Source organism: Hevea brasiliensis, chromosome 12 (genome assembly GCF_030052815.1).
Source record: "Hevea brasiliensis isolate MT/VB/25A 57/8 chromosome 12, ASM3005281v1, whole genome shotgun sequence".
NCBI lineage: Eukaryota > Viridiplantae > Streptophyta > Magnoliopsida > Malpighiales > Euphorbiaceae > Hevea > Hevea brasiliensis.
This window is the reverse complement of record NC_079504.1, coordinates 37,100,516-37,115,954: the sequence shown is the minus strand read 5'-3', so window position 1 is coordinate 37,115,954 and position 15,439 is coordinate 37,100,516. Positions and strand designations below refer to the sequence as shown.

Below are 15,439 nucleotides of genomic sequence, written 5' to 3'. Positions count from 1 at the left end.
ATAAATACATATATATCTGGCAAATATCAACATCAATGTTATAAAATTTTACATATATGGTTAATTTGATTTTTTTTTTTAATTTGAAAATTTAAAATTTATTTAATTATTTTAAAATTTGTATAAATAATTTTTAATAATCTCTAACATATTTAAAGAATTTTTTTTAATAATAACTCTAATAATAATATTTCACAGAGGATAAACATATTAATTTAATGTACTAAAATTAATAAAATACTATATGATAAAATAAAAACAAAGTCAAAGAAAAGTCCAGTTGAGCATATTCTAGTAGGTATTTTATATTCAGTGCAAGACCAAATGTCATAATAGTCTGTTTATTATCCTTAACTGCCATATTTTCTTTATTATTCTTATATTATTCATTAAAATCCATATCCACATTCAAAGCAAGAATAATCACTAAAAAAACACAATTATTAAAAATAAATTTAATGATGAATTAAAATTTCATCATAAAAATATTGATTAGCGATAAATTAACAACAGATCCATAATTGATATTTTACTAATCTGTCGCCGATACTTTAATGATGAGGGTTTTAGTAACGGATTAAAATCCATTACTAAAAGTTAATTTTTTTGAATTGGCTATGGATTAGCGACAAATTATTGTCATTGAAAATCTCATTAGTAATAAATTTCAGTGACGAATTAACGACAAAATAAATAATTAATCTGTCGCTGATTTTTATTTTATAATGAATTTAGTGACAGATTCATTAATCTATTATTGATGCCCTATTTTTTTAATGAATTTTATTATTTTTATTAACTAAAATACTTAAGTATTCACTCAATGATACTAGGCATTAACACAATAGCAATATTGCACTATTTATAGATAAAAGGAGGGGGAAAAGGTTTTTTTTCTTTTCTTAAATTAAAGATAATATATGAAATAAAAGTGTAATTTTATTTTAATAAAGTTTTTTATAACAATGATAAAATAAAATACTTAAAAAATAAAGTGATAAAATTTTTTAAATATTTCAATTTTTTATTTTTTAATTATGATTATTTTAATTTTAATTTTTTCATATTTCTCTCAATCAATTTATGATTGCTAAAAGTTGGTTTAAGTTCTTTAATCCAAAAGAGTTAATAAGGTAAGGGTATTAGTTGTCACAATTTTTTTTATTATTAGGGTATAATTTAAAAATTGCATTAAAACTCATTTATATGTCTATATATAAACAATATATTTCCATAAATGGATTAATTCATTAAATAAAACATTAAATTTCAAAACCATCTTTGTTGACTAAAGCTCAGCTCACTCAATGAATTGCTTGATATAATATTCTTTCTTCAATGTGATGGAAGTAAATGAGAATTCCAATAGAAAGTTTTTCAATTGTAATTAATTATTTAAGCTACCTTCTTGAACCCTAGGTGAGGATTATAATTATGCCTTCAATAGGACACAGTAAGCAACTAAGGATTAATGGGATTTTTCATTAAGAGATTTTAAGTTGAATAATAAAAATAGTATAAAATAGCAATATAATTTTTGTTTAAAATATATAATGATAAATTTTATGTAGTAAGTATTTTAAATATTTATGATTTTTTTTATAAAATTATGAACAAAATCATTACATTATATATATATATATATATATATAAAATTAGAAATTACTCCGCATATCAAATTTACGCTTTGTTTATTTCATAAAAAATATTTTTTAAAAAAATATTTTACATATTTAATTTTAACGTTTAGGGCACTCAAAAAATAGATTGCTGAAAAATATTTTCCTGATCAAAAGGAAAACTAAGTAATTTTTAAGGAATGAGAAAGTTATTTTTTATTTGTTGAACTTTGCTAATTTTATTAAAATATGAAAACACTTATATACATACAATATAATCACATATAATTAGTTTAATATTATAACAAAATAACAAAAAATATTTTCATAAAAAAATTTATTTTACAAAATATTTTTTCTATATAAAAATTATTGTCCATGAAACAAAAGAAACTTTAATTTCAAAAAATTATGAATATAATAACAAATGCATAAATATACTAATGAGATTTAATTCAATGCATTAAAATGTATTTAGAATGGTAAAATCAATAAGTTCAAATTTCAATCGAAATTAACTATAAGAAAAAACAAATATATCTAAAACTTCATTTGTTTCATGAAAAATATTTTGTGTATGAAAAATATTTTTCATTATTTATTTGTAATGTTAAACTAATCATATGTATTTATATTATATATATGTATAAGTATTTGAAGTAAAAAAATATAGAGCTTTCATGGAAACAAAATATAGATTTGAAGTAAAAAAAAATTCATATTATTACAATTTTATATAAAAAAAAATTTTAAAAATTACTTATACAAAATATAATATCAATTATCTTGATATGAAGAATTTGATTGTATTGATAGAGCATTTAATTTGCCAATTTAACGGAAAATTTACTCTACTCAGTGGTAATTTACCATTTATACTTCCTATCATTGTATTCCTACCCAAATAACAAAATAAAATACCTAGCAACTTCTACTTCATGATCAAAAAAGAAAAAAAAATTCCTCACAATGGAGGAGACAATAAATAGAGGAGACTAAACTTACATATATCAATAAGAATAGACCGAAGACAGACATAGATATGTTTTAAAAAGATAATTATCAGTAAAAATGTTCACTAGTGGCCACTCTAAATAGTCCACATAGGAAAGAATTAGATAAAAAGATAAAGATTTATTTAAAAAAAATAATAAAAAATTGAGATTAGTAGCTGAACAGTTGATAAAGAAGGTAATGGGTGAAATACTTTTAGACTAGAAATTAGATATTTATAAAAAACCCTACTAGATTATTGTTGATCATGACCCCTGAGCACTTGAAATGGCTCAATGGGATGGAAAATTACTTTGAATGTCAATGTAAAGAACAATGAATTTTCAACTTCATAGAGATAAGTAGAGAAAAAATCCATCTTCTGCCTAACTTCTATTAAGATTGTCAGAAAACACCTTCCTATAGCATTTTTGCTCTGCTCCATTTCACTGCCTATGACCCATCCCCTCTCCTTGAATACCCAACATCCTTCCTTCAGTTCACATAATGAACCCACTCCATCCAAATCAATAAATTAAACTTTAGATTAAATCCAGATAATGATTGAACTCATATTATTTTTTGTATGAGAGAAAAAGGATAAAAAAATAATTTTAATATTTTTACTACATCAGGCTGAGGAAATTTTTATAAAAGAAAAATTAAAATTAGGGATTTTTTAAGTATAAAATTAAAATTAAACAAAGAAAGTAAAATTTAGGGATAATTATAAAAATTACTCCTATTTTTTTAATGAAACAAAATTGGATTGACAAAAGTCAAATGGACAAAATTCCCAGATAGTTTGACTTTGATATTGTCTTGGAATTGTAAACATGGAAGAAGATGATCCCATCGGGGTTGATGAAGAACCAAAGTCAAACATTTATTGTGCAGTAAAAAAGTCAAACATCTATAAAGCCTATAGTTGTATGAGAAGGATGGATGCATGTCGATAAGGAAAATCTTTATAAGGCTCAAGAGTTACAAATAAATAAATGATATATTTTTTTATGGGTTTGTAAATTAAATAAAAAATCTAATTATAAAAAAATTAAATGTTTCTGTGTGATTATGTTTTAATGAGTGCTTTAACTTAATAATTTAGACTAAAATTTTCAAATTAAGTGTAATTTTATCCCGTGGCTGATATTAAAGATGGCAAATAAGTCAACTTGGATGGCTTAAATTATTTCTAGTTGTGGGTTAATTTCAATTAGCCATCAATTTGCTATAAATAAAGAATTTAAAGTTAATTTGAATTAATTGCAAGTCATTTTGGTCAAAATATTAATTTTTATCATAAAATTTGATTTTATTAATTTAACTTTTTACTAAAAATGAGTTGATCTCTAAATCTCTCAATTTCATATCAAGTCATTGGGTTGATCTCAATGGTTTGATTTTGGGCCATTTAGGTTTGGGTATTTTAAAGTTTCTTGGGGTTAAAATGAATTATTTATCACTGTGGATAGAATAAATTAAATTTGATCTCAGAGATTGTGTCAAAATTTATTACCTTAAATTAAATAAGTATATCATTAACGTAACCTATCACACAAAATATTTTATTTATTATAAATAGACCTAAATGACATAAATAGTTTAATCATAAATACATGTGAGAGATAAAATTTTTATATAATAAGATTAATATTATTTTTTTATTATTAGAATTTCATTTGAAATAAGATTTATAAGATTAAAATTTTAATTTATATTAATTTTATTAATTATTTATTTACAAATATATATATATTATAAATTAGCTAAGTATTTATATAGAAAAGCCATAAATAAATACCCTCAAATGTGCAATACCCTAACACAAACTTAATTTTCTTATATAATACTTCATAGAATTTGTTTTCTTACTTTATATTAAATAATGATTCCTCCTTTACATAATTTAAATGTAACAACCAGAAAAAAAAAAAAAATGATGGGATTTTGGCGTGTGACAGTGGGTCACAGTAAGCTTTTTATTAAAAAAAAAAAAAAATTCAAAAACAGGAGGAGGAACCCCACCCCCCCCCCCATTTTCCCTTCTCTCCTCTCCTCCCCTTTCTTCTTCTTCTTCTTTCTTTCTCCGGTGACCGGCCGCGCGACCTCCCAAGAGGCTCCCCACCCGGCCGGCGACCCTCCGGCGACAGCCAGAACCACCAGAAACGGTGGCAAGAGAGGGAGAAGAGAGAGAAAATCTGCGCCACGATGGGCGGCTTTCGTGCGATTCCGGCTTCATCGACGTCCGTCGAGCGATTCAGGTGGCATTTGAAAGCTTGTTCCGAGCTTTCTTTTGATACCAATTTTGCAGCAAATGGAGGTCGGATGAGTGAGATATGGAGGAGAGAAGTTTCGGGTTTTCAAGCTTTTTCGTCGATTCTGACGATCCGACCGTTGGATCGGCGATCCGAGACCACCTATGGACTGAGGAAGAGGAGAGGAACATCGTGGTATAATCAGATCCGGAAAATGTCGCGGCGACTGCGGCCACCGTCTTGTGATGGTTCCAGTGGCTCGGTGGGCTATGGAGATGATTCAACTTCGAGGCTTCCTCATAAATTTTGAAATTTTGAGACACGAGATAAACTTCGGGTAAGACAATTTTTATTATTTCTCTGTCTGTGGAGCATAAATACAGTGTTTCTTAAACAGGAAAAATTGGAGAAAAAATTCTAAGAAAAATATATGATGAAAGTAAAATTATTTGGAGATATTCTATGGTGTTTGTTGAATTTTTGAGTGATTGTAGAATATTTTTAAAAAATATAGATAGATTTTAGTTAGATTTTTAGCATATGGGCATATAAGATTATTTGAAATTAAGATATTTAAATTTTATATAATTGGTTGAAGCTTGAGGATGGAGGTTTAAATATGTGAATATTGAATTGGGTTGAATTAAGAATATGTTAGATGTTGGAAACTTATGGAATCGAGTAAAATTCTTGAATAAAACATTCATGGGTGATTAGAAAATTACAATTCATTTTGCAATAGCCTTATAATATTATTAAGGACTGCGGGACAAAATTTTAGAATTTTTAGAGCATGTTTGAGTGGATTTTTACAAAATATCAATTATAGGGACTAAGTAATTTTTAAGGTTTTGAGTATTGCTTGGTTTGGAGGGCCCAGGAGGGGCCATATAATAATGATGAGATATGAGTTGAATTTAGAAGTGTTATTTGAGCCTTTTTGCAGGTTGGGTAGGTCCCAGGCATAGGAGAAACTCTGTCGGATTTCCGGCATAAATTAGGCTGTCTATTGCCTCTTTAGAGTTTTATTCTAACTTAGTATTAATAAATTTATAATTTAATTATTAGGTGATCGAGATCAGCTATTTTTCTGCATCCAGCAGCCACAATAGTCATCGGTGTACTGTGAGTAAAATATTAATTTTAATTATAATTTTGATATTATTATTTGTTCAAGCATGCCCATGCATCACTTATATGCATATATTTATGTAGTTAAACTCTAGGCACGATTTATGTTGCATTCATAACTGTTAAAGTGCCGTGGATGTTGTTGTGGTAATTTGGAGCAGTGTGCGTGCGTTGGCGTGCGTGTGATGTGGTGTTGGCTGTGGATAGGACCGGTAGACACGGCTTGAGATCTTCATTTGGGACCGGTCCTTCGGGTAGACATGGCTTGAGTTCTTCACCGACCCCGATTTGGTTATTAAGTGGAAGTCCGAGTGAGTTCTTGGCACGAGTTGGATTTAAGAGAATCAGTATAGGATCGGCTCCATATATTATGATTGCTATTATTGGGTGTGTGAGTGCTCCAAATTACCTTTTTGCTGTTATGATGTGAAATTATTGTTGATGTTGCATTTCACTCTATAGGGTGCATTAGTTTTAGATAGTTATAGAGATTATGGTTAAAATTGATATTTTATTCTCTGAGTCGAACGCTCATTCCTGTTCAATATTTTTCCAGGCCATAGGAGGAGTTATTTTACACAGCAACCTGTTTTCTTCCTCGTAGGTTTAACGTCGATTATTTAATTGTTTTACTATCTTTTCTAAATTTAAAATCTAGAACTCCGCATGTGTTAGTAATAGTGTGGACCTTGTTAGAAATTGTGTTAATTTAAATTTTTGAAATTAATAAATGAAGATTTGTATGGTATTTAAACAGTTTGTAAATGAGGTAACAGGGTTGAGCTGGGCTCCCTTGATTTTAGTTTCTGAAAATTTCTGGGTTAAGTTGGCTCAAAATATAATTATAACAGTTTAATTTAAATTATTTTATGTGCATATTGGGCTTAAATTGTGGGCCTGGTTATGGATTTGAGGAATAGTTAGGCTTACTACGGGCCTCGGGGGCTTTAAGCTGGCCCAGATCCTAGTGCCGGTCCGGCCCATAGGTTGGGTCGTGACAAAGTTTGTATCAGAGCTTAGGCTCTAGATTCATGGGAAATAATATAATTGGGAGTGTAAAAAGGAGTCTTGTTAGGATGTTACATGCGGAGTATAGGATTCTGTTTTGTCTTTTCTGTAATTCTTTGTTTCTAGATTCTGTGTTATACCTCGGGAAATATAAAAGTGCCTCAGTTAGTGTCTTGATTTTCGTGGAATACATAGAAAGGTGAAATAGAGTGAGCAGACATGTTGAGGTCTATCATGAGGATACGTACTCCAAGAAACACTATATTTCTATCAGTATGGGTCTAAGTGTTGTGCCTATCTAGTGCTAGGCACGGGTACATAAAGGTGAGTCTTGAAAGTACAGTTGCCCTAGATAAGGATGAGGATACCACTGCTGGCAGTCATTAGTGGATGACCCAGTTAGAGTAATTTTATGATAATAGTAGATTCAAGAGAGATAAGAGATTAGGAGACCTAGTCTGTCAGGACGTATCGTAGTAACTATACAATGTTCTCAATGTCTGCTCTGTAAGCTGCAAATTACAGTACCGACATGAGATTATTGTGTAGAGCTACGTGCATCCCCGTGGTGCTCCACAATGAGGGTGTTTACGGATGGCCTCTGTTTTGGTACAGTTATGCTAGAACAGAGTTTTATATCTGCAGAGGAGTTGCGAACTCCTGGTTAGGGATCTAGAGCTAGAATATCGAAAGGTCACAGTTGGGTGGTAACTAGAGTCAGTGACTCAGTTACCCTAGCATGAGCTAGAGTTGCATTAAGAGTTGCCATCAGACCAGAGGTTTCGGACTAGTTGCAAAGTAAAGGTGACACCTATAGAGTGAGACCATCTAGTCTTCGGTATGGAATTTTGGATGGTTTTTGCAGAACGATAGATGTTTTGCTTAGAACTTAGTGCGAATAGGATACCTTGTGTGTATTAGCAAGGTGTAAAGTACAACCCTACTACCTAGGGGAGGTCGAAACTATGAATTGATGATTCACAGAGCTATGATATGATAGGAGAGTCATTAATTTGACATGATTTGGGCAAGGTGGTAAATGTAGTACCTTTGTTGCAGTAAGTTAGGGTATAGTCCTATCTTTTCAGAAGGGATCAAAGGTTATTACTAATAATGGTGACCAACAAAATAGTGCCCCAAATGGGACTATTGAGTGTGGTAGAGAGTAGTTGGCTGGGGTATCCTGCAGAGGATACAAGTTCCATTATAGGAGTCATGTATAATCAGATCACGATGGATGTAAATCCTTTGAATTGGATGACGGGTTTGGGTGCCCGGAATCTTAAGTTTTGGCTAATTGAGTAAACATGAATAATAATAATAATAATAATAATAATAATAATAATAATAATAATAATAATAATAATAATAATAATAATAATAATAATAATAATAATAACAACAAATAAATAAAATTACTGCAGAATCAGTTCTTGAGGTAGTAAGGGTGTTATGTAAGCTAAAAGATAAGAATAGAAATCATACGATAAAGGTATGACTGCAATTTCCTGAGTTCCTTTCTAACTTCGTATTGTTCAAAACAATAGTATAATCTAATTATGATAGTGTTAAGAGTAATAAATTAGCAAAGATAAATCACAGAAGGTCAATGGATAGAAAAAGTGCAGAATGAAAGTTTGGACAATTGATTACAGATGCAATATAATCTAAATGCCAGTGGAAGTACTAGCTAGAATGGTCAAAGGACCAAATCTGAGTAGCACAGATATGTGATAACGTGGTAGAGACTCTGAAAGATATAGTCAGCAAGTACAGCTGTCACGTTAGGAAGAAGAATGGAACCAAGGATAGAATAGTCAAGTTCTATTTTGGGTAAGACAAAGGAAATGAATGAAAGGACAACCTGAAGGGCGCGTAATAAAAGGAACAAAGTTAAGATATAGGGTAGGCTAAGTGTTATTATTGGCAAGGTAAATGACAAGGATGCAGAACCCAAAATGGGAACACATTAGTGAGAATAGTGATGAAGGTATGGAATCTAGTAATGTGATACTCATAGCATTATGTAGTTGAGGTAGTACCAAGGGCTAAAATATAGAGCTTGGAGTTATATGATTGGATCATACTTTATTTATTCCCTATTTCTAAAGTGAAGTGAAGAGCAATGGGGCAAGATTCTTTTAACTAGTTAACAGTATCAAGAAGATTAGGCGAGGAATACAATAATAATGAGCAAAAGCTAGAAGGTGTGCGATGGTATTGCGGACTATCTAATTAGACAGAGAAAAAGAAGTTAGTAAGTAATAAGTTGAATAAAAGTCAATCTAAGGGATCAAATAGGTATGATGAGTGGAAAGAATTATAAATAATGACACATAGGCTTTAGGTTAGACTTTTGAGATAGTGAGAAGGTAGTTAGAGGTTCATTATGAAGGTCAGGCAAACATTTTTAGTGTGACCAACAAAATCACTTTGCAGTGAAGCAATAACGACAGAACAACAGTAGGAGTAGAATGAGAAGTGATAAGTATGGGTGGTTATAAATCACTAGAAAGTTCAAGGATCAAATTAATGACCATAGATAAGGGTAGAATTAGTGTTGGAAGAATCTATTAGTAAGAGAAATCTTTCAGAATTTAACAAAAGTTAAGGGCACAATATAAACGATGATGGATATGAATCATAAGTTGAGTATAAGTAAAGTTAATAAATTATAAAAATATTATGTCAGGAAGGACAATGGTACGGTAAAGGGTTCATGCAGATGATATCTTATAGGTAGAGCACAATTGTGCTAGGAGATGATGAAATTTGAAGAGAAAGACCAAATATAAGAGGATATTTTTCTTTCTTTTCAAGTTTAGCTCGTGTTATTGGTTCTAGAGGGTTATATAAGGAACAGAGACTGAGTCAAGGAGACTTAGTTATTTGAGAGTTTGGTAGGCACCAATTCATACACAATTTCCTGATATGAGAATGACAGTAAGTGCATACCTAGTGTTAAGTATGAAAGGATGATCAGAGTAATGACAGGAGTTAAATTGAGTTAGCTACTAAGGCTTGCAGCTATTTTAAACTATGAGCTGGAGGGAATATTAATTATGGATGAGTTTCAATAGATGAAATTGTTGCTAATGGGAAATGTTGAGGCTGAAGTTTGGAAAGCTATAGGCAGTATATGTGATTATATTAAGGAGAATGAACACATAAAGTATTTTGTTTAGAATTAAGGCGTGTCACACATTTTCCACAGCCGTGTTAGTTCATATAGAACTTATAGTTTCTGGAGCTCCTATCCATCCAGGATGAGCAATTTCCTACTAAGGGTGGTAGGGAATGATAATGTTCTGATAGGTAAGTTGGGAAAAGGAGATACAAAAAGAAATTTCTATGGGTAATTATAAGTGTTACATAAGGTGAAGAATGTGCTAGTAGAAGTAAATCGTAAGGTTAGAATTCCCGAAGTAATAGAACTAGTAATCAAGATAAGACTAAGAAATAAAGTGAAAGTTAAAGTTGATGATGGGATGGACATTTTTGAAGTAAAAGGTGTAAGGGTGAAATAGGATTAAGATTTAGGAATAATTGCAGCAAGTTGAAAAAATATCAACAATAGCAGAAATAGGAAAAGGAAGTGGATAAGATCCAAAGGATAGGAAGAAAGCTTGGTAGAGCTAGTTATAATGATGAGGATAAGGAGGAATAGGTATGCTAGGAACACACTAAGAGATGTTTAAAATAAGTTATTATGAGATGATAGATTAAAGGAGTAATAGAGCCTCGATCTGAGTGCCAATGTGTCAGAAGTAGGCCACATACTAAGAAGCTATAGGAAGAAGTCTAAATATTTTCATTCCAGCGAAGGAGTGAGAATTGATAAAGTCGCATTGGATTGAGTTGTCAGGGAATATAAACACTTTTGTTACCTAGAAGGAGAGACCGAGTTTACTTTCCAATGTTGATAAATGATACACTTGGCCATTGGAGGAGACCCTACCTGACTAGTTACATAAGATGGATAGAGGTTGGTCTAAGTACCTTAGTGATGACAAAAAAAAAAAAAAAAAAAATTTGAAGTATCATGGGAGTGAGAAGATTTATAGGTATTGACCACTGAGGTCATAAGAAGAGTGAAGATCTCGAACAATATGCCTAGATTAGGTGCTACAGGAAAGCTACTCATAGGATACCGTGGAATAAGGAACATAAGTTATGTCATTGGAGAAACATAGATTATTGAAACAAAGGAATGAGGACTGAAATCACCAAGAGACATGTTGGGGCGTAATAAAAGTGAGGTAAGCACCAAAGTTGATTGAAGTTATGAGACATCAAGTCAAGAACAGTGAGGTATAGCGAATACTTGAAATGTTAGAAAAATGGTCAATAAATAGTTACAAGATAAAAGCCCTCTAGAAAGAGATGATGACAAATAGGACACTATAGTAGAATCAGAGAGCGGTAGAATGTCATATATAATATACGAAGAGTTTGAAGAATAAATGTTTTACCAATCTCTGCATAGCTGAAGGAGTAATGATTGCACTTGTTCTAATAATCTTCTTTCCTTTATTTCTTTGTTTATTCGAAAATTCGAGGACGAATTTTTTTTAAGGGGGGAAAAATGTAACAACCAGAAAAAAAAAATGATGGGATTTTGGCGTGTGATGGGTTTCCCTTTGTCACGGCCAACTTTATTAAAAAAATTCAAAAAGCGAGGAGGACCCCCATTTCCCTTCTCTCCTCTCCTCCCTTTCTTTTCTTCTTTCTTTCTTGGTGACCATGGCGACCTCCCAAGCGGCTCCCCACGGCGGCAACCCTCGGCGACAGCAGAACCACGAAGCGGCGGCAGAGGAGAAGAGAGAGAAAACGCGTGCATAGTGGGCAGCGGCTTTCCGGGGCGATTCCAGCTTCATCCGACGTCCGATCAAGGCGATTCAGGTGGCGTTGGAAAGCTTGTTTCGAGAGCTTTCTTTTGATACCAATTTTGCAGCAAATGGAGGTCGGATGAGTGAGATATGGAGGAGAGAAGTTTTGGGTTTTTCAAGCTTTTTCGTCAGATCTACGACTATCCGACCGTTGGATCGACGATCCGAGACCACCTATGGACTGAGGAGGAGGAGAGGAACATGGTGGTATGATCAGATCCGGCAAATGTCACCGGCGATCGGCAGCCGACCACCGTGCGCGGTGGTTCCGGCGGTGGCTCCGGTGGGCTATGGAGATGATTCAACTTTCAGAGGCTTCCTCATAAATTTTTGAAATTTTTGAGACGCAGATAAACTTCGGGTAAGACAATTTTTATTATTTCTCTGTCTGTGGAGCATAAATACAGTGTTTCTTAAACAGAAAAAATTGGAGAAAAAATTCTAAGAAAAATATATGATGAAAGTAAAATTATTTGGAGATATTCTATGGTGTTTGTTGAATTTTTGAGTGATTGTAGAATATTTTTAAAAAATATAGATAGATTTTAGTTAGATTTTTAGCATATGGGCATATAAGATTATTTGAAATTAAGATATTTAAATTTTATATAATTGGTTGAAGCTTGAGGATGGAGGTTTAAATATGTGAATATTGAATTGGGTTGAATTAAGAATATGTTAGATGTTGGAAACTTATGGAATCGAGTAAAATTCTTGAATAAAACATTCATGGGTGATTAGAAAATTACAATTCATTTTGCAATAGCCTTATAATATTATTAAGGACTGCGGGACAAAATTTTAGAATTTTTAGAGCATGTTTGAGTGAATTTTTACAAAATATCAATTATAGGGACTAAAACGTAATTTTTAAGGTTTTGAGTATTGCTTGGTTTGGAGGGCCCAGGAGGGGCCATATAATAATGATGAGATATGAGTTGCATTTAGAAGTGTTATTTGAGCCTTTTTGCAGGTTGGGTAGGTCCCAGGCATAGGGGAAACTCTGTCGGATTTCCGGCATAAATTAGGCTGTCTATTGCCTCTTTAGAGTTTTATTCTAACTTAGTACTAATAAATTTATAATTTAATTATTAGGTGATTGAGATCAGCTATTTTTCTGCATCTAGCAGCCACAATAGTCATCGGTGTACTGTGAGTAAAATATTAATTTTAATTATAATTTCGATATTATTATTTGTTCAAGCATGCCCATGCATCACTTATATGCATATATTTATGTAGTTAAACTCTAGGCACGATTTATGTTGCATTCATAACTGTTAAAGTGCCGTGGATGTTGTTGTGGTAAATTGGAGCAGTGTGCGTGCGTGTGATGTGGTGTTGGCTATGGATAGGATGGGTAGACACGGCTTGAGATCTTTGCTGGGACCCGGTCCTTCGGGGTAGACACGGCTTGAGTTCTTCATTGGGACCCCGATTTGGTTATTAAGTGGAAGTCGAGTTCTTCATTGCACGAGTTGGATTTAAGAGAGCTGTATAGGGGATCAGCTCCCATATATTATGATTGCTATTATTGGGTGTGTGAGTGCTCCAAATTACCTTTTTGCTGTTATGATGTGAAATTATTGTTGATGTTGCATTTCACTCTACAGGGTGCATTAGTTTTAGATAGTTATAGAGATTATGGTTAAAATTGATATTTTACTCTCTGAGTCGAACGCTCATTCCTGTTCAATATTTTTCCAGGCCACAGGAGGAGTTATTTTACAGAGCAACCTGTTTTCTTCCTCGCAGGTTTAACGTCGATTATTTAATTGTTTTACTATCTTTTCTAAATTTAAAATCTAGAACTCCGCATGTGTTAGTAATAGTGTGGACCTTGTTAGAAATTGTGTTAATTTAAATTTTTGAAATTAATAAATGAAGATTTGTATGGTATTTAAACAGTTTGTAAATGAGGTAACAGGGTTGAGCTGGGCTCCCCTGATTTTAGTTTCTGAAAATTTCTGGGTTAAGTTGGCTCAAAATATAATTATAACAGTTTAATTTAAATTATTTTATGTGCATATTGGGCCTAAATTGTGGGCCTGGTTATGGATTTGAGGAATAGTTAGGCTTACTATGGGCCTCGGGGGCTTTAAGCTGGCCCAGGTCCTAGTGCCGGTCCGGCCCATAGGTTGGGTCATGACAAAGTTGGTATCAGAGCTTAGGCTCTAGATTCATGGGAAATAATATAATTGGGAGTGTAAAAAGGAGTCTTGTTAGGATGTTACATGCGGAGTATAGGATTCTGTTTTGTCTTTTCTGTAATTCTTTGTTTCTAGATTCTGCGTTATACCTCGGGAAATATAAAAGTGCCTCAGTTAGTGTCTTGATTTTCGTGGAATACATAGAAAGGTGAAATAGAGTTAGCAGACATGTTGAGGTCTATCATGAGGATACGTACTCCAAGAAACACTATATTTCTATCAGTATGAGTCTAAGTGTTGTGCCTATTTAGTGCTAGGCACGGGTACATAAAGGTGAGTCTTGAAAGTACAGTTGCCCTAGATAAGGATGAGGATGCCATTGCTGACAGTCATTAGTGGATGACCCAGTTAGAGTAATTTTATGATAATAGTATATTCAAGAGAGATAAGAGATTAGGAGACCTAGTCTGTCAGGACGTATCATAGTAACTATACAATGTTCTCAATGTCTGCTCTGTAAGCTGCAGATTACAGTACCGACATGAGATTATTGTGTAGAGCTACGTGCATCCCCGTGGTGCTCCACAATGAGGGTGTTTGCGGATGGCCTCTGTTTTGGTACAGTTATGCCAGAACAGAGTTTTATATCTGCAGAGGAGTTGGGAACTCCTGGTTAGGGATCTAGAGCTAGAATATCGAAAGGTCACAGTTGGGTGGTAACTAGAGTCAGTGACTCAGTTACCCTAGCATGAGCTAGAGTTGCATTAAGAGTTGCCATCAGACCAGAGGTTTCGGACTAGTTGCAAAGTAAAGGTGACACCTATAGAGTGAGACCATCTAGTCTTCGGTATGGAATTTTGGATGGTTTTTGCAGAATGATAGATGTTTTGCTTAGAACTTAGTGAGAATAGGATACCTTGTGTGTATTAGCAAGGTGTAAAGTACAACCCTACTACCTAGGGGAGGTCGAAACTATGAATTGATGATTCACAGAGCTATGATATGATAGGAGAGTCATTAATTTGACATGATTTGGGCAAGGTGGTAAATGTAGTACCTTTGTTGCAGTAAGTTAGGGTATAGTCCTATCTTTTCAGAAGGGATCAAAGGTTATTACTAATAATGGTGACCAACAAAATAGTGCCCTAGATGGGACTATTGAGTGTGGTAGAGAGTAGTTGGCTCGGGTATCCTGCAGAGGATACAAGTTCCATTATAGGAGTCATGTATAATCAGATCACGATGGATGTAAATCCTTTGAATTGGATGACGGGTTTGGGTGCCCGGAATCTTAAGTTTTGGCTAATTGAGTAAACATGAATAATAATAATAATAATAATAATAATAATAATAATAATAATAATAATAATAATAATAATAATAACAAATAA

The 15,439-nt window shown here is 32.6% G+C and overlaps 1 long non-coding RNA gene across 1 annotated transcript; it reads left to right on the top strand.

Moving 5' to 3' along the window:
- The first annotated feature begins 5,194 nt into the window (after positions 1-5,194).
- On the top strand, positions 5,195-13,897 carry LOC131171410 (uncharacterized). Its single transcript, XR_009142103.1, has 3 exons — positions 5,195-5,207; positions 5,939-5,995; positions 13,606-13,897. It is a non-coding gene; the product is annotated as an uncharacterized LOC131171410 (long non-coding RNA).
- The last annotated feature ends 1,542 nt before the right edge of the window (positions 13,898-15,439 follow it).